The 23,111-nt window shown below is 39.5% G+C and overlaps 6 non-coding genes across 6 annotated transcripts; all 6 read left to right on the top strand.

Annotated features, from left to right (window-relative positions):
* Window positions 1-6,064: 6,064 nt before the first annotated feature.
* On the top strand, window positions 6,065-6,137 carry TRNAK-UUU (transfer RNA lysine (anticodon UUU)). The gene has a single exon. It is a non-coding gene; the product is annotated as a tRNA-Lys (tRNA).
* A 4,247-nt stretch (window positions 6,138-10,384) lies between these two features.
* TRNAK-UUU (transfer RNA lysine (anticodon UUU)) lies at window positions 10,385-10,457 on the top strand. The gene has a single exon. It is a non-coding gene; the product is annotated as a tRNA-Lys (tRNA).
* Window positions 10,458-11,435: 978 nt separating this feature from the next.
* TRNAK-UUU (transfer RNA lysine (anticodon UUU)) lies at window positions 11,436-11,508 on the top strand. Its single transcript has one exon. It is a non-coding gene; the product is annotated as a tRNA-Lys (tRNA).
* Window positions 11,509-16,611: 5,103 nt separating this feature from the next.
* Window positions 16,612-16,684, top strand: TRNAK-CUU (transfer RNA lysine (anticodon CUU)). The gene has a single exon. It is a non-coding gene; the product is annotated as a tRNA-Lys (tRNA).
* Window positions 16,685-18,674: 1,990 nt separating this feature from the next.
* TRNAK-CUU (transfer RNA lysine (anticodon CUU)) lies at window positions 18,675-18,747 on the top strand. The gene has a single exon. It is a non-coding gene; the product is annotated as a tRNA-Lys (tRNA).
* Window positions 18,748-22,775: 4,028 nt separating this feature from the next.
* On the top strand, window positions 22,776-22,848 carry TRNAK-UUU (transfer RNA lysine (anticodon UUU)). Its single transcript has one exon. It is a non-coding gene; the product is annotated as a tRNA-Lys (tRNA).
* Window positions 22,849-23,111: the final 263 nt, after the last annotated feature.

Here is a 23,111-nt window from a genome sequence, read left to right as displayed (position 1 = left end):
GTGCTCACTTCCGCCGTTCGCATCCCGCAACTCAGCGACTTACATCTCTACAGAAGTCGTTGGGCCTGCCACTTCACCGGCTAAAATGCGATGTGCCTACCCGGTGGAATTCAACTCTGCACATGTTGCAGCGACTGTGGCAGCACCGACAAGCCCTGGTGCAATACGTTCTGACGTATAGCCTGGGCCAACGAGATTCAGAGGTGGGGCAAATCACGCTGGAGGAGTGGTCTCAGATCAGGAACCTATGCACCCTTCTGCACAGTTTTGAAATGGCGACGAAGATGTTTAGTGCTGACGATGCCATTATCAGCATGACTATTCCGGTGATTTACATGCTGGAGCACATGTTAAACAGAATTCGGAGTCAGGTGGTGGCACAAGAGGAGGTGGAGGAAGTAGAGGAGGAGGAGTTGTATGCGGAAGGGCTAACATCTGCAAGGTCCAGACGGTCGGCAGCACCAAGGCGGCAGGCATGTGAGGGTGGGGGAGATGGTTTTACCAGGGCGCATGGTAGCAGCCAAACTAGTGAGGAAGGTGCAGGAGCCCAGGAAGAAGTGGAGGACGAACTGATGGAAGACTCATCAGATGAGGGAGACCTTGATCACATTTCTGTTGTGCGAGGTTGGGGGGAGAGGACAGAGGAAGGAAGCATGATTGTTACCTCGCCACCAACACAACAGGGACTTGGTGCTCCTGGATGCGCAACACACATGAGTGCCTTCTTGCTGCACTACCTGCAACATGACCCTCGAATTGTGAGAATTAGAAATAATCCTGACTACTGGGTTGCCACACTGTTAGATCCCCGGTACAAAAGTAAATTTGCAGAAATTATTCCTGCCATAGAAAGGGATGCACGCATGCAGGAGTATCAGCAGAGACTGTTGCAGAATCTTACATGTGCTTTTCCACAAAATACCAGTGGTGCACGTAGTGAATCTCACAGTTCCAACTTGCCAACCGTGGGACCGTCAAGTGTTCAGCACTCAAACCGTAACAGAACCACAGTATCTGCTGGTAACATCAATTTTGCGGAATCATTTCACCACTTTTTTAGCCCATCCTTTGCAAGGCCACAGGAGACAAGAAGTCTGACACATAGTCAACGCCTAGAGACGATGGTACAGGAGTATCTCCAAGTAAACATTGAAGCCACGACTGTGTCACTGGACCCTTGCTCTTTTTGGGCTTCCAATCTGGATAAATGGCCGGAGCTAGCCACTTACGCCTTGGAGATCTTGTCATGCCCCGCAGCCAGCGTTCTGTCTGAACGTGTGTTCAGCGCTGCTGGTGGTGTGCTGACAGATAAGCGCACGCGGCTCTCCACTGATAATGTAGACAGACTCACGTTCATAAAGATGAACAAATCATGGATCCGAAACGACTTTTCTACCCCTGTGTCATCCTGGGGAGAGTAAAGGCTTGATGATTGGTTAAAATCACCCTACCAACCGTTTTAAGCTTTCAAATTACTAATCATGTTTATCTGTATCTTGACTGGAAAATAATTTGGGCTTTGTAGCAGTGTGCAGCACTGATCCTATTAGGCCATCTATAATAAGCTTCACCAGATTTAAAATTAAAAATAATTTTTAGCTGCATCTAGCCCGGAAAATAATTTTGGGGCTCCGAGATGCGCAAGACACATAAGTGCCTTCTTGCTGCACTACCTGCAGCATGACCCTCATATTGTCAGAATTCGAAGTAATCATGACTACTGGGTTGCCACACTCTTAGATCCCCCAAACTTTTCGATCAACCTTTTCATTTTAATAAAGACCAAAAAAATGGTCATTTTTGAAATTATAAGCATTAGCAGGTTGTTAGAAACTGAAATCAAACAGTTTTCAACTCAAAACTTTATTCTAGGTGATGTTACATTTTCACATAGGACCCCTTGTTCGAAAGGAGCTTCTGAACTCTCTCGTCCATTGAATTTGTCAGGTTTTGGATGGTTTCTGCTTCAATTGTTTTGCATGAGGACAGAATACCCTCCCAGAGCTGTTGCTTAGATGTGAACTGCCTCCCGCCATCATAGACACTCCTTTTAATGATGCTCCAAAGGTTCTGAATGGGGTAGAGGTCAGGGGAGCATGGGGGTCACACCATAAGTTTGTCCCCTTTTATGCCCATATCAGCCAGAGATGCAGATGTTTTATGTGCAGCATGAGATGGTGCATTATCATGCAGAAAAATGATCTTGCTGTGAAATACACGGTTCTTCTTCTTGAACCATGGCAGGAAGTGCTGTTTGAGAAAATCCACATACATTATGGAGTTCATCTTTAGCGCCTTCAGGGATCCTAAAGGGGCCAACAATCTCTCTCCCCATGATTCCAGCCCAAAACATTACTCCACCTCCTCCTTGTTGGCGCTGTAGCCGTGTTTGCGTGGGGTGTCCATCAACCAGCCATCCTCCACTCCATTCATCTGGACCATCGAGCGCTGCACGGCACTCATCCGTGAACAAAACAGTTTTGAAATCAGTCTTCATGTAATGTTTGGCCCACTGGAGCCGTTTCTGCTTGTGTGAAGTGGATAGAGGAGGTCGACAGGATGGCATATGCACAGCTGCAAACCTCTGAAGGACCCTGCATCTTGTTGTTCGGGGGACGTTGGAGGCACAAGCAGCTTCAAAAACTTGTCTGCTGCTATGACAAGGCTTTTTTGCCGCTGCTGTTTCAACCTGACGTAATTGCCTGTAGGAAAGAGTCCTCAATTTGCCCTTATCAGCACGCACACGTGTGTACTGTGAATCAGCTACATACTTCTTGATTGCCAAGACACTTCATCCTGATCATCGCACAATGTTGATTGTAGTCATGCCTTGACCTAAACACTCCACAATTTGTTGCTTCTCAGCAGCCGACACATCCTTTTTCTTTCCCATTTTGGCAGAAAATGTAGGCTGCTTAATAATGTGAGAGAGCCTTCTTAAGTAGTCTTGCCTTTCATTGGACACACCTGCCAAACTAATTAGCACAGGTGTCTGCAATTGCTTACAGTGATATAAAGAGCCCTGACACACATCACCATCAATGAGTTTAACTGACAAACAAACAAATTCTTCCCTTATCACTCCTAAACACTTTTTGCATAATAATTTGGAACGCGGTGTACATGTGCTTTTCCACAAAACACCAGTGGTTCACGTAGTGAATCTTACAGTTCTAACTTGCCAACCGTGGTCTGTATGGAATTGTTCAATAAAGGGCCCAAAATTAAGATAACATAGATGGGAGAGGTCTCTATGAATAGGAATTCCTAAGTATTTGATACCCTGTGAGGGCCAGGCAAAGGGAAAGTTGGACTGGATGGAATCCTATATGGATTTAGGGAGGGAGACATCGAGGGCCTCAGACTTCGCTGCATTGATTTTAAAATTTTACCATGTAACAAAGTGATCTATTTCAGCCATAACAGCAGGGATGGATATATGTGATTGAGTGATATATACTAGGACATCATCAGCAAATAGAGAGCACTTGTACTCGGTGCCTCCCACCTCAATCCACCTAATATTGGGGTTATGGCGAATTGATGAGAGCAGGTGCTCCGTCACTAGGATGTATAAGAGAGGGGACAGAGGACATCCCTGCCTTGTCCCATTGGTGATTGTGAAAGGTGATGAAAATGTTCTGACGCCCCCACTGGGCCTTGGGACACCCGGAGCCGGACACTTTTTGGTGGATGCTGGTGGTTGTAGTCTTCGTGGCGGCGATCCGGTTCCGTGGCTCAGGGCAGTCAAACCAGTGGCGGAACTATTTATGTGGTTTTGATGTTTAAATGTCCGACTACGCCACCCGTGGATTGCGGTCAGAGTGAACCGCCGCTACAGGGCAGACCGCTAAGGCTGGTGTTGTGGGTGCAGCAGAGCGTAGCATAACTCCCCACGGGAGGAGTATAGCCTCAGGGCAGTGTATGCGGAGGATGGGGGTGATGGTGCAGGGCAGCAGCAGTAACGACACGGAGTCAGTGATGCAGTTCAGGGCCTTTACTCACAGTTCTTATTATCCAGACCACGTCTGCAGGTAACGGCTGCCCACGTCGTACTGTGCTCACCAGGTGAGGGGCTCAGACAACTCCCAGATAACTTTGGAGCGCTTCACAGGACCCCCTTTGTGTGTCCTTTGTCTGGCCTTTCTTACCAACACCTCGGGCCTCCTCTTGGTAAACTTGGCGCCAGTTTCCCTGACCCTATGTGGTGCCTTCCTAGCGGGTGGAGCAAGGGGCTGCGCCACATAAAATGTCAGAGCCTCTGGTTTCTAGCTGAGGGTCGTTTCCTGCCTCCACTAGTTCGGGGACCGGTCTCCCCCTTTGGCCTGACCCCTCCACGCAGGTGGATTCGGGCGTGCGGTGGCGACTCGCCCGTCCGCACCCCTGGGATCCCTTCATTCCTCGTTCCTGGAGCCTTCTCCGCTCCTCTTCCTTCCTTCTCCCTCTTGCAGGCCTGGGCCTCTGTTACTAGGCCCGCCTCCGGAGCAGAGCTCATGCAGAGCCCCTGCTCCCTGCCACTTCTGCTCAGACTTCTCTGCACTGAACTAAGATGGTGCCCACCTTTTATACTCCCTTCTCAATGCACCCAGGAACTGCTTCCTCCCTGCTCCTGCACTGCAGGGTTCCCCTTCCTCTTTGTTCCCTCCCCCCACTCCAGCCAGGGACAGGGACTGTCGTGCCCATCTCAGGGGCATATTGGTCGCCCTGCCCCACGGCAATGTGGTGTAATGCATGCAGGTGTCGGGTCCTGATCCACACTCCATCCTTATCTGAGAGTGAGATATCACACCTCTGGGTGAGGTGCAATACGTCTGTAGCAACCGAGCCCTCAGTGCTACAGTTCCATTTATCTTCAGCCTAGGTGACGTATTGTGATACAGGGCCGTGATTTTGGCTATAAAAGGGTCCCCTAGACCCCTACCCCAAGCTTTTTAAGAGAATCATATATGGCGTGCCAGGAAACTCTATGGAATGCTTTCTCAGCATCCAACGAGAGTATCTACTTACAAATTTTTAACTGCATCTAGCCCAGGAAATACTTTGTGCCTAGTAGCAGTGTCTGCTAGTCAGCGGATTATCCCGGCTGTTAAGCAAGCTACACCACCTGTAGTTTGGACACTTAATTTTTTCAAAGGAAATGCTTCGGGACCACGGGATACTTAGTGAAGAGCATCAGGAGGCACCCCAAGGCATAGGGGCTGGGACTGGCACTAGGATGCCTTGCGGTGGACAGCCGAGCTCGATCCTTATAAAAGCTTTTTAACTGCAGCAGCTTTAGTGGACGCTACTGGAGCTGGAATTACGCGGCTGCTGGCATGAGACTTGCCCTCCAATAGATCCTTGTAAATGGATTTAAAGTGTATTCATTCAAATTAGAGGGACAATTTAAATTAAAAAGCTTAGAGCTGCCTCCACCACAGGGGGGCTCTCTCGACCCACCAGCGGACAGGCACCAGTATTGGGAGAGGGGGGCTGGCCGTCAGGGTTCACCGCGGCTCTGGCACAAACCCGGCGACACAGAGGTGGCACGGGCAGGAGCGGACTGGCCGTCTCGGCTTCTCACTTTTTGGATTTTAGAAGGGCATGACATGCCTATATCTGTGTCTCCCCCTCCTTTTACTCCTCCACCTCTTTTCTTTTCGCATGACTATATGTACTTGTCACTTTTCCATGTGTTAGTTGTGTCTTCTGAGCAGTTTGTCAGCTTTTGGACACCTTTGAAGGTGTTTTCTATGTGTTTCTATGTGTTTTTGTTTGCCTGCCATTGGTTTTAACGGTGTTCGACGAACAGTTCGGCGAACAGTTCGGCGAACACACGGGTGTTCGACGAACCGAACCGAACTCGAACACTACGGGGGTGGCTCAACACTACTCCTCTTCCCCTGTTTCCTATACATAGAGTATAAAAAGAGATGTAACCTGACACCTCATTATGCTGGCAGACTATGTGCTGGCTTTGGTTTTGGGTATGTACACACATATGAAAAAAATCAACATATCTGAAGATACATTTAGATGAATCTGAAGCAAATCTTGAAAAATGTGCTAAGTTTGTTCAGAAGGAGCCTGGATAGCTCAGTCGGTAGAGCATCAGACTTTTAATCTGAGGGTCCAGGGTTCAAGTCCCTGTTCAGGCATTAAGCTTTTAAATCTCAACAGATCACTTTGTATTGTTTAAATCTCAGCTTGTGCTTGAAGATTAGTTGCATGCTTAATGCACTTGTTTGACATGAGAAATAAAATGCTCTTTTACACTAGAGAAAATAACATGTCTTTGAATATGTCCAAATTCACGACAAATCATTGATTATGTGCTTGGTTTTGGCTTTGAACAGTCATATTGGATGATAATGTTTCTGAGTATACTTAAATATGGACAGAGACATTTTTTTTGAAAATGTTGCAAAAGTGCACTTAGAAAGAACCTGGATAGCTCAGTCTGTAAAGCACCCGTCTTTTAATCTGAGGGTCCATTATTTACGTCATTGCTCAGTTTTGAGGCTTTTTAACACTAGAACTACTGATGGAGTCATTTTGACTCCTTTCGTTTTTTATTTCTCTTCTGTGACTACATTTTTCAGAATTCCGGCTTGAAACTCGGTGACTTTTCCTCAAATATGATGTGAAAAAAGATTTTGTGAGAATAAATAATTTTGGTGAAAAATTTGCGCGTTTTTTTCAAAATTTACCAAGAACTACTGAAGGGAGTCATTTTGACTCCCTACTATATTTTGAGGTCCTTTTGTCACTAAATGTTGCTATAAAGTTTTGTGCATAATTTTTTCACTCTGTCTTATTTACCCTGATGTTCATATAGATGTAGTTCAATTTACATGTCAACTTTTCACATTTTCCTTGTGTTTTACCTGCTTGTATTACTGTGTAATGCTGAACAAAATAGCTTGTTTACTCTAGGCTCTTATCTTATGCTAATGAAGGGTGGTGTTTTTCTAAGGTCCTAGCAGGAGACAGTATTCTGGATAGTAACTACTTTCAGTTCAGCTGAAGAGACAAAGAGAACAGACGCAGACATACGAGCTCTGAAGACTCATACAGGTATGAATTGTTATGAAATAGTTTAGCTGTCTGTCAACTGATTCAGCCCACCTACTTTTGAAGGTGGCAGAACAGTTATTATTTCTTTTAGTTTTCATTTCATTTCTATTTTTCAGCAGGGAACTATATAGAATTATGGAATTTGTGAGGAATATGGAGAGAAGACGTTTGATAAAGCCTCAGGATATTCTGGCTACTTTGCAATCCATACCGGAGAATGAATCGAAATCCGAATTGCAGGAACATGTATTTGATTCTGACAGTGATGAAGATTTCATTCCTCAGAACATATCAAGTGAATCTGAAGACTCAGAAGGAACAAATCCAGAAGGTAAGTAGTTATGTGTATTTATTTGTTCTTCCACACACTGAGTTAGGGCCTGTGCACACTAGCAGAATTCTGGCTGAATAGCCATCTGGATATTCTTGCCGCAATACAGGCCGTACCTGCCCGCTCATGCCTGAAGCTCCGCTCCGAACCCCGGGCTGGAGCCGCTGTCAGGGACAGAGCAGCGCTTGCTTACGCGCGAGCACGGCTCCGTGCCAGACAGCGGCTCCAGCCCGGGGTTCGGAGCAGAGCTTCAGGTATGAAACTCCGCTCTGTACCTGAGCGGGCAGGTACGGGCCGGATTGTGGTGAGAATATCCGGTCGGATATTCCGCCGCTAATCCAGCCAATGTGCACGGACCCTTACAAAACAAAAATTCTAAATATTCATCAACTTTTTTACAGATATTCCAAGCACATCAACTGGGGATCGGGCTCATGCAGTTATGTTGCCTCGTGACCATCCTCCTGGTCGTGGACAGAAAAAATCAGCAAAACGTCCCAGAAATGAAAGAACAACAGATAACGATGGCGGCGAAGGTAATGCAACAACAAACACCAGAGAAGGCGAATCTGAAGGAATACTAGTTTCAGCGGATGGTATTCAATGGAAACCTGTTGAAATTGGAGAACACTTGCCTGGTAGGCGTGACAGCCAAAATATTCTTCGAGAAGCACCTGGCCCTACAGGATACGCCAGAAGAAATATCATTATCGATAGTCCTTTGAGCGCATGGCGTTTATTTTTTGATTCATATATATTGACACATATAAAGAACTGTACGCTTGCAGAAGCATGCAGGAACAATAATTTACAGCTTACTCTATCTGATGAGGAGCTAGATGCATTCATTGCGATATTCTATGCTCGTGGAATATCTGGCACGAACCGTCACTCGATTAGCAGTATTTGGTGTAATGACTGGGGAATACCGTTTTGCAAAGCGACAATGTCTAGGGACCGCTTTGTTGAAATTATGAGGTTTCTCAGATTTGATGAGAAATCTACTCAATCGGAGAGACTGCAAACGGACAAGTTTGCTCTATTTTCTACTGTGTGGGACAGGTTTATTGAAAATTGTATTGCGTGTTACAAACCTGGCCCATACATAACGGTGGATGAGCAACTTTTCCCAAGCAAAACTAGGTGTCCATTCACGCAGTACATGCCTTCCAAACCAGATAAATATGGCCACAAATATTGGCTAGCTGTTGATAAGAGGAGCAAATATCTGGCAAATGGCTTCCCTTATCTAGGCAAAGATGACACACGCCGTGCTGAGGACCGTTTAGCTGACCATGTGGTAATGAAGTTATTGGACCCGTTTTTGAAAAAAGGTCGCAATGTTACAACCGATAATTATTTTACTTCAGTAAAATTAGCTAAACAGCTAAAAAGCAAAGGAACAACCATCGTGGGAACACTGAACAAGATAAGGCGAGAAGTGCCTAAAGAAATAAAATCCATGAAAGAGGAATTATACAACACTAAAGTGTTTAGAAATTAAGACAATTTTACACTTACAGTATATCAAGGAAAGCCCAACAAAAATGTTGTCATTTTGAGTTCCGTCCATCCAGATGTTGTTGTTGCGTCTGATTCCGCTAAAAAAACGCCAGAAACGGTAAAGTTTTACAATGAAACAAAATATGGAGTAGATGTAGTGGATCAGATGGCACGAAAATATACCACACGAACATGCACAAGGAGATGGCCTGTTCATGCATTTGAAAATGCCTTAGACTTTGCGGGTATAAATGCATGGATAATATTCAAGGAGATTACCCACCAAAAAATGTCACGCAAGGCATTTTTGCAAACGCTTGTGAGAGAGTTGAGTGGTCCTTATGTCACAGATAGGGAAAAGGGTTCCACGTCCCAAGTTTCTACATGCTCAGAAGTGATGGTTCAAACAAAATTTTGCCAGATCAAAGAAAAGTGCAAGAAAAATAGATCTGTCGGAAATTGTAAGACTTGTGGTAAGTCTTTGTGTGGGCAATGTACTGCCATAAATCAAAGGCAATGCCTAAAATGCGAAACACCAAATGTTTAGAAGGTGAATTCTGCGCCATATTTTCATTTTTATGCTCCTCCACCTACATTTTCTCTGCTTTTTGTTCTTCAGTTGTTGTTTATATGTGTGCACTTGAATAAAAAAAAATGTTTGAAAAACGTCTATTATAATTATTGTTATTTTCTGTAGAAAAATAAGAAAAGCAGAAAAAAAACAATCAAAAGCATTACTGTTGGATCTCACAATAATAATACATTACAAAAAATGTAATTATTAATAAATAACCAAAAATGAAACTCTAAAAATAAACGAAAACAAGCAAGGAGTCAAAATGACTCCTTTCAGTAGTTCTAGGCGGGGTCACGAGTCCAGTAGTCCTAGTGTTAACCTAGACCTATCATTTAGCTTTGTTTAAATCATACCTAGCTTTTCAGAAATAAATGTCATGTGGATATGAGGATTAACACTACTTTGGCAATTTTATGACTTGTTTTCTGCATTTTTCCCTCTGTAGACTCTATGTCTAACTTTCAGTACTCTTTAAGCTGATGGGTGGAAACTAGCAGCTATGATGTCTCCCATAAAAAAACACACAGAATCAGAGTGATTCCTACTTTTTTTTCTTTGCAGCACATTTAGCAGTACCAATATGAAAGTCAAAATTAATCAATACTGAGCTGTGTGAATGTGAATTCAGCTTTGGAGTAAACTAAATCAACCGCTTGATGATGCAACTTCACCTGCCTTTAACTGCCCAAATCTGATAGCCGTTCACTGGGCTGAATACTCATCACTCCTCTTCCCCTGTTTCCTATACATAGAGTATAAAAAGAGATGTAACCTGACACCTCATTATGCTGGCAGACTATGTGCTGGCTTTGGTTTTGGGTATGTACACACATATGAAAAAAATCAACATATCTGAAGATACATTTAGATGAATCTGAAGTAAATCTTGAAAAATGTGCTAGGTTTGTTCAGAAGGAGCCTGAATAGCTCAGTCGGTAGAGCATCAGACTTTTATTCTGAGGGTCCAGGGTTCAAGTCCCTGTTCAGGCATCAAGCTTTTTAAATCTCAACAGATCACTTTGTATTGTTTAAATCTCAGCTTGTGCTTGAAGATTAGTTGCATGCTTAATGCACTTGTTTGACATGAGAAATAAAATGCTCTTTTACACTAGAGAAAAAAACAAAAAACATGTCTTTGAATATGTCCAAATTCACGACAAATCATTGATTATGTGCTTGGTTTTGGCTTTGAACAGTCATATTGGATGATAATTTTTCTGAGTATACTTAAATATGGACAGAGACATTTTTTTTGAAAATGTTGCAAAAGTGCACTTAGAAAGAACCTGGATAGCTCAGTCTGTAAAGCACCCGTCTTTTAATCTGAGGGTCCATTATTTACGTCATTGTTCAGTTTTGAGACTTTTTAACCTAGACCTATCATTTAGCTTTGTTTAAATCATACCTAGCTTTTCAGAAATAAATGTCATGTGGATATGAGGATTAACACTACTTTGGCAATTTTATGACTTGTTTTCTGCATTTTTCCCTCTGTAGACTCTATGTCTAACTTTCAGTACTCTTTAAGCTGATGGATGGAAACTAGCAGCTATGATGTCTCCCATAAAAAACACACAGAATCAGAGTGATTCCTACTTTTTTTTCTTTGCAGCACATTTAGCAGTACCAATATGAAAGTCAAAATTAATCAATACTGAGCTGTGTGAATGTGAATTCAGCTTTGGAGTAAACTAAATCAACCGCTTGATGATGCAACTTCACCTGCCTTTAACTGCCCAAATCTGATAGCCTTTCACTGGGCTGAATACTCATCATTCCTCTTCCCCTGTTTCCTATACATAGAGTATAAAAAGAGATGTAACCTGACACCTCATTATGCTGGCAGACTATGTGCTGGCTTTGGTTTTGGGTATGTACACACATATGAAAAAAATCAACATATCTGAAGATACATTTAGATGAATCGGAAGCAAATCTTGAAAAATGTGCTAAGTTTGCTCAGAAGGAGCCTGGATAGCTCAGTCGGTAGAGCATCAGACTTTTAATCTGAGGGTCCAGGGTTCAAGTCCCTGTTAAGGTGTTAAGCTTTTAAATCTCAACAGATCACTTTGTATTGTTTAAATCTCAGCTTGTGCTTGAAGATTAGTTGCATGCTTAATGCACTTGTTTAACATGAGAAATAAAATGCTCTTTTACACTAGAGAAAAAAACAAAAAACATGTCTTTGAATATGTCCAAAGTCACGACAAAACATTGATTATGTGCTTGGTTTTGGCTTTGAACAGTCATATTGAATGTTAATTTTTCTGAGTATACTTAAATATGGACAGAGATATGTTTTTTGAAAATGTTGCAAAAGTGCCCTTAGAAAGAACCTGGATAGCTCAGTCTGTAAAGCACCCGTCTTTTAATCTGAGGGTCCATTGTTTACATCATTGTTCAGTTTTGAGGCTTTTAAACCTAGACCTATCATTTAGCTTTGTTTAAATCATACCTAGCTTTTCAGAAATAAATGTCATGTGGATATGAGGAATAACACTACTTTGACAATTTTTTGACTTGTTGTCTGCATTTTTTCCCTCTGTAAACTCTATGTCCAACTTTCAGTGCTCTTTAAGCTGATCGGTGGAAACAAGCAGCTCTGATGTCTCCCATAAAAAACACACAGAATCAGAGTGATTCCTACTTTTTCTTCTTTGCAGCACATTTAGCATTACCAATATGAAAGTCAAAATTAATCAATACTGAGCTGTGTGAATGTGAATTCAGCGTTGGAGTAAATAAATCAATAGCTTGATGATGCAACTTCACCTGCCTTTAACTGCCCAAATCTGATAGCCCTTCACTGGCCTGAATACTTTCCACTCCTCTTCCCCTGTTTCCTATACATAGAGTATAAAAAGAGATGTAACCTGACACCTTATTATGCTGGCAGACTATGTGCTGGCTTTGGTTTTGGGTATGTACACACATATGAAAAAAATCAACATATCTGAAGATACATTTAGATGAATCGGAAGTAAATCTTGAAAAATGTGCTAAGATTGCTTGGAAGGAGCCTGGATAGCTCAGTCACTAGAGCATCAGACTTTTAATCTGATGGTCCAGGGTTTAAGTCCCTGTTCAGGTGTAATGTTTTTAAATCTCAACAGATCACTTTGTATTGTTTAAATCTCAGCTTGAAAATTAGTTGCATGCTTAATGCACTTGTTTAACATGAGAAATAAAATGCTCTTTTACACTAGAGAAAAAAACAAAAAACATGTCTTTGAATATGTCCAAAGTCACGACAAAACATTGATTATGTGCCTGGTTTTGGCTTTGAACAGTCATATTGAATGTTAATTTTTCTGAGTATACTTAAATATGGACAGAGACATTTTTTTTGAAAATGTTGCAAAAGTGCACTTAGAAAGAACCTGGATAGCTCAGTCAATAAAGCACCCGTCTTTTAATCTGAGGATCCATTATTTATGTCATTGTTCAGTTTTGAGGCTTTTTAACCTAGACCTATCATTTAGCTTTGTTTAAATCATACCTAGCTTTTCAGAAAAAAATGTCATGTGGATATGAGGATTAACACTACTTTGACAATTTTATGACTTGTTGTCTGCATTTTTTCCCTCTGTAAACTCTATGTCCAACTTTCAGTGCTCTTTAAGCTGATCGGTGGAAACAAGCAGCTCTGATGTCTCCCATAAAAAACACACAGAATCAGAGTGATTCTTACTTTTTCTTCTTTGCAGCACATTTAGCAGTACCAATATGAAAGTCAAAATTAATCAATACTGAGCTGTGTGAATGTGAATTCAGCTTTGGATTAAATAAATCAATCGCTTGATGATGCAGCTTCACCTGCCTTTAACTGCCCAAATCTGATAGCCTTTCACTGAACTGAATACTCATCACTCCTCTTCCCCTGTTTCCTATACATAGAGTATAAAAAGAGATGTAACTTGACACCTCATTATGCTGGCAGACTATGTGCTGGCTTTGGTTTTGGGTATGTACACACATATGAAAAAAATCAGCATATCTGAAGATACATTTAGATGAATCAGAAGTAAATCATGAAAAATGTGCTAATTTTGTTCGGAAGGAGCCTGGATAGCTCAGTCGGTAGAGCATCAGACATTAAGGCATTAAGTTTTTAAATCTCAACAGATCACTTTGTATTGTTTAAATCTCAGCTTGTGCTTGAAGATTAGTTGCATGATTAATGCAGTTGTTTGACATGAGAAATAAAATGCTCTTTTACACTAGAGAAAAAACAAAAAACATGTCTTTGAATATGTCCAAACTCACGACAAATCATTGATTATGTGCTTGGTTTTGGCTTTGAACAGACATATTGAATGACAATTTTTCTGAAAATACTTAAATATGGACAGAGACATTTTTTTTTTAAATGTTGCAACAGTGCACTTAGAAAGAAAATTGGATAGCTTAGTCAGTAAAGCACCCGTCTTTCAATCTGAGGGTCCATTATTTACGTCATTGTTCAGTTTTGAGGCTTTTTAACCTAGACCTAACATTTAGCTTTGTTTAAATCATACCTAGCTTTTCAGAAATAAATGTAATGTGGAAATGAGGATTAACACTACTTTGGCAATTTTATGACTTGTTTTCTGCATTTTTCCCTCTGTAGACTCTATGTCTAACTTTCAGTACTCTTGAAGCTGATGGGTGGAAACTAGCAGCTATGATGTCTCCCATAAAAAAACACACAGAATCAGAGTGATTCCTACTTTTTTTTCTTTGCAGCACATTTAGCAGTACCAATATGAAAGTCAAAATTAATCAATACTGAGCTGTGTGAATGTGAATTCAGCTTTGGAGTAAACTAAATCAACCGCTTGATGATGCAACTTCACCTGCCTTTAACTGCCCAAATCTGATAGCCCTTCACTGGGCTGAATACTCTCCACTCCTCTTCCCCTGTTTCCTATACATAGAGTATAAAAAGAGATGTAACCTGACACCTCATTATGCTGGCAGACTATGTGCTGGCTTTGGTTTTGGGTATGTACACACATATGAAAAAAATCAACATATCTGAAGATACATTTAGATGAATCGGAAGTAAATCTTGAAAAATGTGCTAAGTTTGCTTTGAAGGAGCCTGGATAGCTCAGTCGGTAAAGCATCAGACTTTTAATCTCATGGTCCAGGTTTCAAGTCCTTGTTCAGGTGTTCAGTTTCTAAATCTCAACAGATCACTTTGTATTGTTTAAATCTCAGCTTGAAAATTAGTTGCATGCTTAATGCACTTGTTTAACATGAGAAATAAAATGCTCTTTTACACTAGAGAAAAAAACAAAAAACATGTCTTTGAATATGTCCAAAGTCACGACAAAACTTTGATTATGTGCCTGGTTTTGGCTTTGAACAGTCATATTGAATGTTAATTTTTCTGAGTATACTTAAATATGGACAGAGACATTTTTTTTGAAAATGTTGCAAAAGTGCACTTAGAAAGAACCTGGATAGCTCAGTCAATAAAGCACCCGTCTTTAAATCTGAGGATCCATTATTTATGTCATTGTTCAGTTTTGAGGCTTTTTAACCTAGACCTATCATTTAGCTTTGTTTAAATCATACCTAGCTTTTCAGAAATAAATGTCATGTGGATATGAGGATTAACACTACTTTGACAATTTTATGACTTGTTGTCTGCATTTTTTCCCTTTGTAAACTCTATGTCCAACTTTCAGTGCTCTTTAAGCTGATCGGTGGAAACAAGCAGCTCTGATGTCTCCCATAAAAAACACACAGAATCAGAGTGATTCCTACTTTTTCTTCTTTGCAGCACATTTAGCAGTACCAATATGAAAGTCAAAATTAATCAATACTGAACTGTGTGAATGTGAATTCAGCTTTGGATTAAATAAATCAACCGCTTGATGATGCAGCTTCACCTGCCTTTAACTGCCCAAATCTGATAGCCTTTCACTGAGCTGAATACTCATCACTCCTCTTCCCCTGTTTCCTATACATAGAGTATAAAAAGAGATGTAACCTGACACCTCATTATGCTGGCAGACTATGTGCTGGCTTTGGTTTTGCGTGTGTTCACACATATGAAAAAAATCACCATATCTGAAGATACATTTAGATGAATCGGAAGTAAATCTTGAAAAATGTGCTAATTTTGTTCGGAAGGAGCCTGGATAGCTCAGTTGGTAGAGCATCAGACATTAAGGCATTAAGTTTTTAAATCTCAACAGATCACTTTGTATTGTTTAAATCTCAGCTTGTGCTTGAAGATTAGTTGCATGCTTAATGCACTTGTTTGACATGAGAAATAAAATGCTCTTTTACACTAGAGAAAAAACAAAAAACATGTCTTTGAATATGTCCAAACTCACGAAAAATAATTCATTATGTGCTTGGTTTTGGCTTTGAACAGAAATATTGAATGATAATTTTTCTGAATATACTTAAATATGGACAGAGACATTTTTTTTTAAAATGTTGCAACAGTGCACTTAGAAAGAAAATTGGATAGCTTAGTCAGTAAAGCACCCGTCTTTCAATCTGAGGGTCCATTATTTACGTCAGTGTTCAGTTTTGAGGCTTTTTAACCTAGACCTATCATTTAGCTTTGTTTAAACCATACCTAGCTTTTCAGAAATAAATGTCATGTGGATATGAGGATTAACACTACTTTGGCAATTTTATGACTTGTTTTCTGCATTTTTCCCTCTGTAGACTCTATGTCTAACTTTCAGTACTCTTTAAGCTGATGGGTGGAAACTAGCAGCTTTGATGTCTCCCATAAAAAAACACACAGAATCAGAGTGATTCCTACTTTTTTTTCTTTGCAGCACATTTAGCAGTACCAATATGAAAGTCAAAATTAATCAATACTGAGCTGTGTGAATGTGAATTCAGCTTTGGAGTAAACTAAATCAACCGCTTGATGATGCAACTTCACCTGCCTTTAACTGCCCAAATCTGATAGCCCTTCACTGGGCTGAATACTCTCCACTCCTCTTCCCCTGTTTCCTATACATAGAGTATAAAAAGAGATGTAACCTGACACCTCATTATGCTGGCAGACTATGTGCTGGCTTTGGTTTTGGGTATGTACACACATATGAAAAAAATCAACAAATCTGAAGATACATTTAGATGAATCGGAAGTAAATATTGAAAAATGTGCTAAGTTTGCTCAGAAGGAGCCTGGATAGCTCAGTCGGTAGAGCATCAGACTCTTAATCTGATGGTCCAGGGTTCAAGTCCCTGTTCAGGTGTTCAGTTTTTAAATCTCAACAGATCACTTTGTATTGTTTAAATCTCAGCTTGAAAATTAGTTGCATGCTTAATGCACTTGTTTAACATGAGAAATAAAATGCTCTTGTACACTAGAGAAAAAAACAAAAAACATGTCTTTGAATATGTCCAAAGTCACGACAAAACATTGATTATGTGCCTGGTTTTGGCTTTGAACAGTCATATTGAATGTTAATTTTTCTGAGTATACTTAAATATGGACAGAGACATTTTTTTTGAAAATGTTGCAAAAGTGCACTTAGAAAGAACCTGGATAGCTCAGTCAATAAAGCACCCGTCTTTTAATCTGAGGATCCATTATTTATGTCATTGTTCAGTTTTGAGGCTTTTTAACCTAGACCTATCATTTAGCTTTGTTTAAATCATACCTAGCTTTTCAGAAATAAATGTCATGTGGATATGAGGATTAACACTACTTTGACAATTTTATGACTTGTTGTCTGCATTTTTTCCCTTTGTAAACTCTATGTCCAACTTTCAGTGCTCTTTAAGCTGATCGGTGGAAACAAGCAGCTCTGATGTCTCCCATAAAAAACACACAGAATCAGAGTGATTCCTACTTTTTCTTCTTTGCAGCACATTTAGCAGTACCAATATGAAAGTCAAAATTAATCAATACTGAGCTGTGTGAATGTGAATTCAGCTTTGGATTAAATAAATCAATCGCTTGATGATGCAGCTTCACCTGCCTTTAACTGCCCAAATCTGATAGCCTTTCACTGAGCTGAATACTCATCACTCCTCTTCCCCTGTTTCCTATACATAGAGTATAAAAAGAGATGTAACCTGACACCTCATTATGCTGGCAGACTATGTGCTGGCTTTGGTTTTGCGTGTGTTCACACATATGAAAAAAATCACCATATCTGAAGATACATTTAGATGAATCGGAAGTAAATCTTGAAAAATGTGCTAATTTTGTTCGGAAGGAGCCTGGATAGCTCAGTCGGTAGAGCATCAGACATTAAGGCATTACGTTTTTAAATCTCAACAGATCACTTTGTATTGTTTAAATCTCAGCTTGTGCTTGAAGATTAGTTGCATGCTTAATGCACTTGTTTGACATGAGAAATAAAATGCTCTTTTACACTAGAGAAAAAACAAAAAACATGTCTTTGAATATGTCCAAACTCACGAAAAATAATTCATTATGTGCTTGGTTTTGGCTTTGAACAGAAATATTGAATGATAATTTTTCTGAATATACTTAAATATGGACAGAGACATTTTTTTTTAAAATGTTGCAACAGTGCACTTAGAAAGAAAATTGGATAGCTTAGTCAGTAAAGCACCCGTCTTTCAATCTGAGGGTCCATTATTTACGTCAGTGTTCAGTTTTGAGGCTTTTTAACCTAGACCTATCATTTAGCTTTGTTTAAACCATACCTAGCTTTTCAGAAATAAATGTCATGTGGATATGAGGATTAACACTACTTTGGCAATTTTATGACTTGTTTTCTGCATTTTTCCCTCTGTAGACTCTATGTCTAACTTTCAGTACTCTTTAAGCTGATGGGTGGAAACTAGCAGCTTTGATGTCTCCCATAAAAAAACACACAGAATCAGAGTGATTCCTACTTTTTTTTCTTTGCAGCACATTTAGCAGTACCAATATGAAAGTCAAAATTAATCAATACTGAGCTGTGTGAATGTGAATTCAGCTTTGGAGTAAACTAAATCAACCGCTTGATGATGCAACTTCACCTGCCTTTAACTGCCCAAATCTGATAGCCCTTCACTGGGCTGAATACTCTCCACTCCTCTTCCCCTGTTTCCTATACATAGAGTATAAAAAGAGATGTAACCTGACACCTCATTATGCTGGCAGACTATGTGCTGGCTTTGGTTTTGGGTATGTACACACATATGAAAAAAATCAACAAATCTGAAGATACATTTAGATGAATCGGAAGTAAATATTGAAAAATGTGCTAAGTTTGCTCAGAAGGAGCCTGGATAGCTCAGTCGGTAGAGCATCAGACTCTTAATCTGATGGTCCAGGGTTCAAGTCCCTGTTCAGGTGTTCAGTTTTTAAATCTCAACAGATCACTTTGTATTGTTTAAATCTCAGCTTGAAAATTAGTTGCATGCTTAATGCACTTGTTTAACATGAGAAATAAAATGTTCTTTTACACTAGAGAAAAAAACAAAAAACATGTCTTTGAATATGTCCAAAGTCACGACAAAACATTGATTATGTGCCTAGTTTTGGCTTTGAACAGTCATATTGAATGTTAATTTTTCTGAGTATACTTAAATATGGACAGAGACATTTTTTTTGAAAATGTTGCAAAACTGCACTTAGAAAGAACCTGGATAGCTCAGTCAATAAAGCACCCGTCTTTTAATCTGAGGATCCATTATTTATGTCATTGTTCAGTTTTGAGGCTTTTTAACCTAGACCTATCATTTAGCTTTGTTTAAATCATACCTAGCTTTTCAGAAATAAATGTCATGTGAATATGAGGATTAACACTACTTTGACAATTTTATGACTTGTTGTCTGCATTTTTTCCCTTTGTAAACTCTATGTCCAACTTTCAGTGCTCTTTAAGCTGATCGGTGGAAACAAGCAGCTCTGATGTCTCCCATAAAAAAACACACAGAATCAGAATGATTCCTACTTTTTTTTCTTTGCAGCACATTTAGCAGTACCAATATGAAAGACAAAATTCATCAATACTGAGCTGTGTGAATATGAATTCAGCTTTGGAGTAAACTAAATCAACCGCTTGATGATGCAACTTCACCTGCCTTTAACTGCCCAAATCTGATAGCCCTTCACTGGGATGAATACTCATCACTCCTCTTCCCCTGTTTCCTCTACATAGAGTATGAAAAGAGATGTAACCTAACACCTCATTATGCTGGCAGACTTTATGCTGGCTTTTGTTTTGGGTATGTACACACATATGAAAAAATTCAAAATATCTGAAGATACATTTAGATGAATCGGAATTAAATCTTGAAAAATGTGCTACACTTGTTTGGAAGGCTCCTGGATAGCTCAGTTGGTAGAGCATCAGTGTTTTAATCTGAGTGTCCAGGATTCAAGTCCCTGTTCAGACTTTATATTTTTAAACCTCAACAGTACACTTTGTATTGTTTAAATCTCAGCTTGTGCTTGAAGATTAGTTGCATGCTTAATGCACTTGTTTGACATGAGAAATAAAATGCTCTTTTACACTAGACAAAAAAACAAAAAACATGTCTTTGAGTATGTTGAAACTCACGACAAATCATTGGTTATGTGCTTGGTTTTGGGTTTGAACAGTCATATTGAATGATAATTTTTCTGAGTATACTTAAATATGGACAGAGACATTTTTTTTGAAAATGTTGCAAAAGTGCACTTAGAAAGAACCTGGATAGGTCAGTCAGTAAAGCACCCATCTTTTAATCTGAGGGTCCATTATTTACGTCATTGTTCAGTTTTGAGCCTTTTCAACCTAGACCTATCATTTAGAATTGTTTAAATCATACCTAGCTTTTCAGAAATAAATGTCATGTGGATATGAGGATTGACGCTGCTTTGGCAATTTTATGACTTGTTTTCTGCATTTTTCCCTCTGTAGACTCTATGTCTAACTTTCAATACTCTTTAAGCAGATGTGTGGAAACTAGCAGCTATGATGTCTCCCATAAAAAACACACAGAATCAGAGTGACTCCTACTTTTTTTTCTTTGCAGCACATTTAGCAGTACCAATATGAAAGTCAAAATTAATCAATACTGAGCTGTGTGAATGTGAATTCAACTTTGGAGTAAACTAAATCAACCGCTTGATGATGCAACTTCACCTGCCTTTAACTGCCCAAATCTGATAGCCTTTCACTGGGCTGAATACTCATCATTCCTCTTCCCCTGTTTCCTATACATAGAGTATAAAAAGAGATGTAACCTGACACCTCATTATGCTGGCAGACTATGTGCTGGCTTTGGTTTTGGGTATGTACACACATATGAAAAAAATCAACATATCTGAAGATACATTTAGATGAATCGTAAGCAAATCTTGAAAAATGTGCTATGTTTGTTTGGAAGGAGCCTGGATAGCTCAGTCGGTAGAGCATCAGACATTTAATCAACAACAGATCACTTTGTATTGTTTAAATCTCAGCTTGTGCTTGAAGATTAGTTGCATGCTTAATGCACTTGTTTAACATGAGAAATAAAATTCTCTTTTACACTAGAGAAAAAAACAATAAACATGTCCTTGAATATGTCCAAACTCATGACAAATCATTGATTATGTGCTTGGTTTTGGCTTTGAACAGTCATATTGGATGATAATTTTTCTGAGTGTACTTAAATATGGACAGAGACATTTTTTTTGAAAATGTTGCAAAAGTGCACTTAGAAAGAACCTGGATAGCTCAGTCTGTAAAGCACCCGTCTTTTAATCCGAGGGTCCATTATTTACGTCATTGCTCAGTTTTGAGGCTTTTTAACCTAGACCTATCATTTAGCTTTGTTTAAATCATACCTAGCTTTTCAGAAAAAATATCATGTGGATATGAGAATTAACACTACTTTGGCAATTTTATGACTTGTTTTCTGCATTTTTCCCGCTGTAGACTCTATGTCTAACTTTCAGTACTCTTTAAGCTGATGGGTGGAAACTAGCAGCTATGATGTCTCCCATAAAAAACAAACAGAATCAGAGTGATTCCTACTTTTTTTTCTTTGCAGCACATTTAGCAGTACCAATATGAAAGTCAAAATTAATCAATACTGAGCTGTGTGAATGTGAATTCAGCTTTGGAGTAAACTAAATTAACTGCTTGATGATGCAACTTCACCTGCCTTTAACTGCCCAAATCTGATAGCCTTTCACTGGGCTGAATACTCATCATTCCTCTTCCCCTGTTTCCTATAAATAGAGTATAAAAAGAGATGTAACCTGACACCTCATTATGCTGGCAGACTATGTGCTGGCTTTGGTTTTGAGTATGTACACACATATGAAAAAAATCAACATATCTGAAGATACACTTAGATGAATCGGAAGTAAATCTTGAAAAATGTGCTAAGTTTGTTTGGAAGGAGCCTGGATAGCTCAGTCGGTAGAGAATCAGACTTTTAATCAACAACAGATCACTTTGTATTGTTTAAATCTCAGCTTGTGCTTGAAGATTAGTTGCATGCTTAATGCACTTGTTTGACATGAGAAATAAAATGCTCTTTTACACTAGAGAAAAAAACAAAAAACATGTCTTTGAATATGTCCAAACTCACGACAAATCATTGATTATGTGCTTGGTTTTGGCTTTGAACAGTCATATTGGATGATAATTTCTCTGAGTATACTTAAATATCAACAGAGACATTTTTTTTGAAAATGTTGCAAAAGTGCACTTAGAAAGAACCTGGATAGCTCAGTCTGTAAAGCACCCGTCTTTTAATCTGAGGGTCCATTATTTACGTCATTGTTCAGTTTTGAGGCTTTTTAACCTAGACCTATCATTTAGCTTTGTTTAAATCATACCTAGCTTTTCAGAAATAAATGTCATGTGGATATGAGGATTAACACTACTTTGGCAATTTTATGACTTGTTTTCTGCATTTTTCCCTCTGTAGACTCTATGTCTAACTTTCAGTACTCTTTAAGCAGATGGGTGGAAACTAGCAGCTATGATGTCTCCCATAAAAAACACACAGAATCAGAGTGATTCCTACTTTTTTTTCTTTGCAGCACATTTAGCAGTACCAATATGAAAATCAAAATTAATCAATACTGAGCTGTGTGAATGTGAATTCACCTTTTGAGTAAACTAAATCAACCGCTTGATGATGCAACTTCACCTGCCTTTAACTGCCCAAATCTGATAGCCTTTCACTGGGCTGAATACTCATCATTCCTCTTCCCCTGTTTCCTATACATAGAGTATAAAAAGAGATGTAACCTGACACCTCATTATGCTGGCAGACTATGTGCTGGCTTTGGTTTTGGGTATGTACACACATATGAAAAAAATCAACATATCTGAAAATAGATTTAGATAAATCGGAAGCAAATCTTGAAAAATGTGCTAAATTTGTTATGAAGGAATCTGGATAGCTCTGTTGGTAGAGCATCAGACTTTTAATCTGAAGGTCCAGGGTTCAAGTCCCTGTTCAGGCATTAAGCTTTTAAATCTCAAAAGATCACTTTGTATTGTTTAAATCTCAGCTTGTGCTTGAAGATTAGTTGCATGCTTAATGCACTTGTTTGACATGAGAAATAAAATGCTCTTTTACAGTAGAGAAAAAAACAAAAAACATGTCTTTGAATATGTCCAAATTCACGACAAATCATTGATTATGTGCTTGGTTTTGGCTTTCAACAGTCATTATGGATGATAATTTTTCTGAGTATACTTAAATATGGACAGAGACATTTTTTTT

Source organism: Phyllobates terribilis, unplaced genomic scaffold (genome assembly GCF_046119375.1).
Source record: "Phyllobates terribilis strain yellow unplaced genomic scaffold, ASM4611937v1 Scaffold_1__5_contigs__length_1240528914, whole genome shotgun sequence".
NCBI lineage: Eukaryota > Metazoa > Chordata > Amphibia > Anura > Dendrobatidae > Phyllobates > Phyllobates terribilis.
This window is presented reverse-complemented; position numbering and strand designations above follow the sequence as displayed.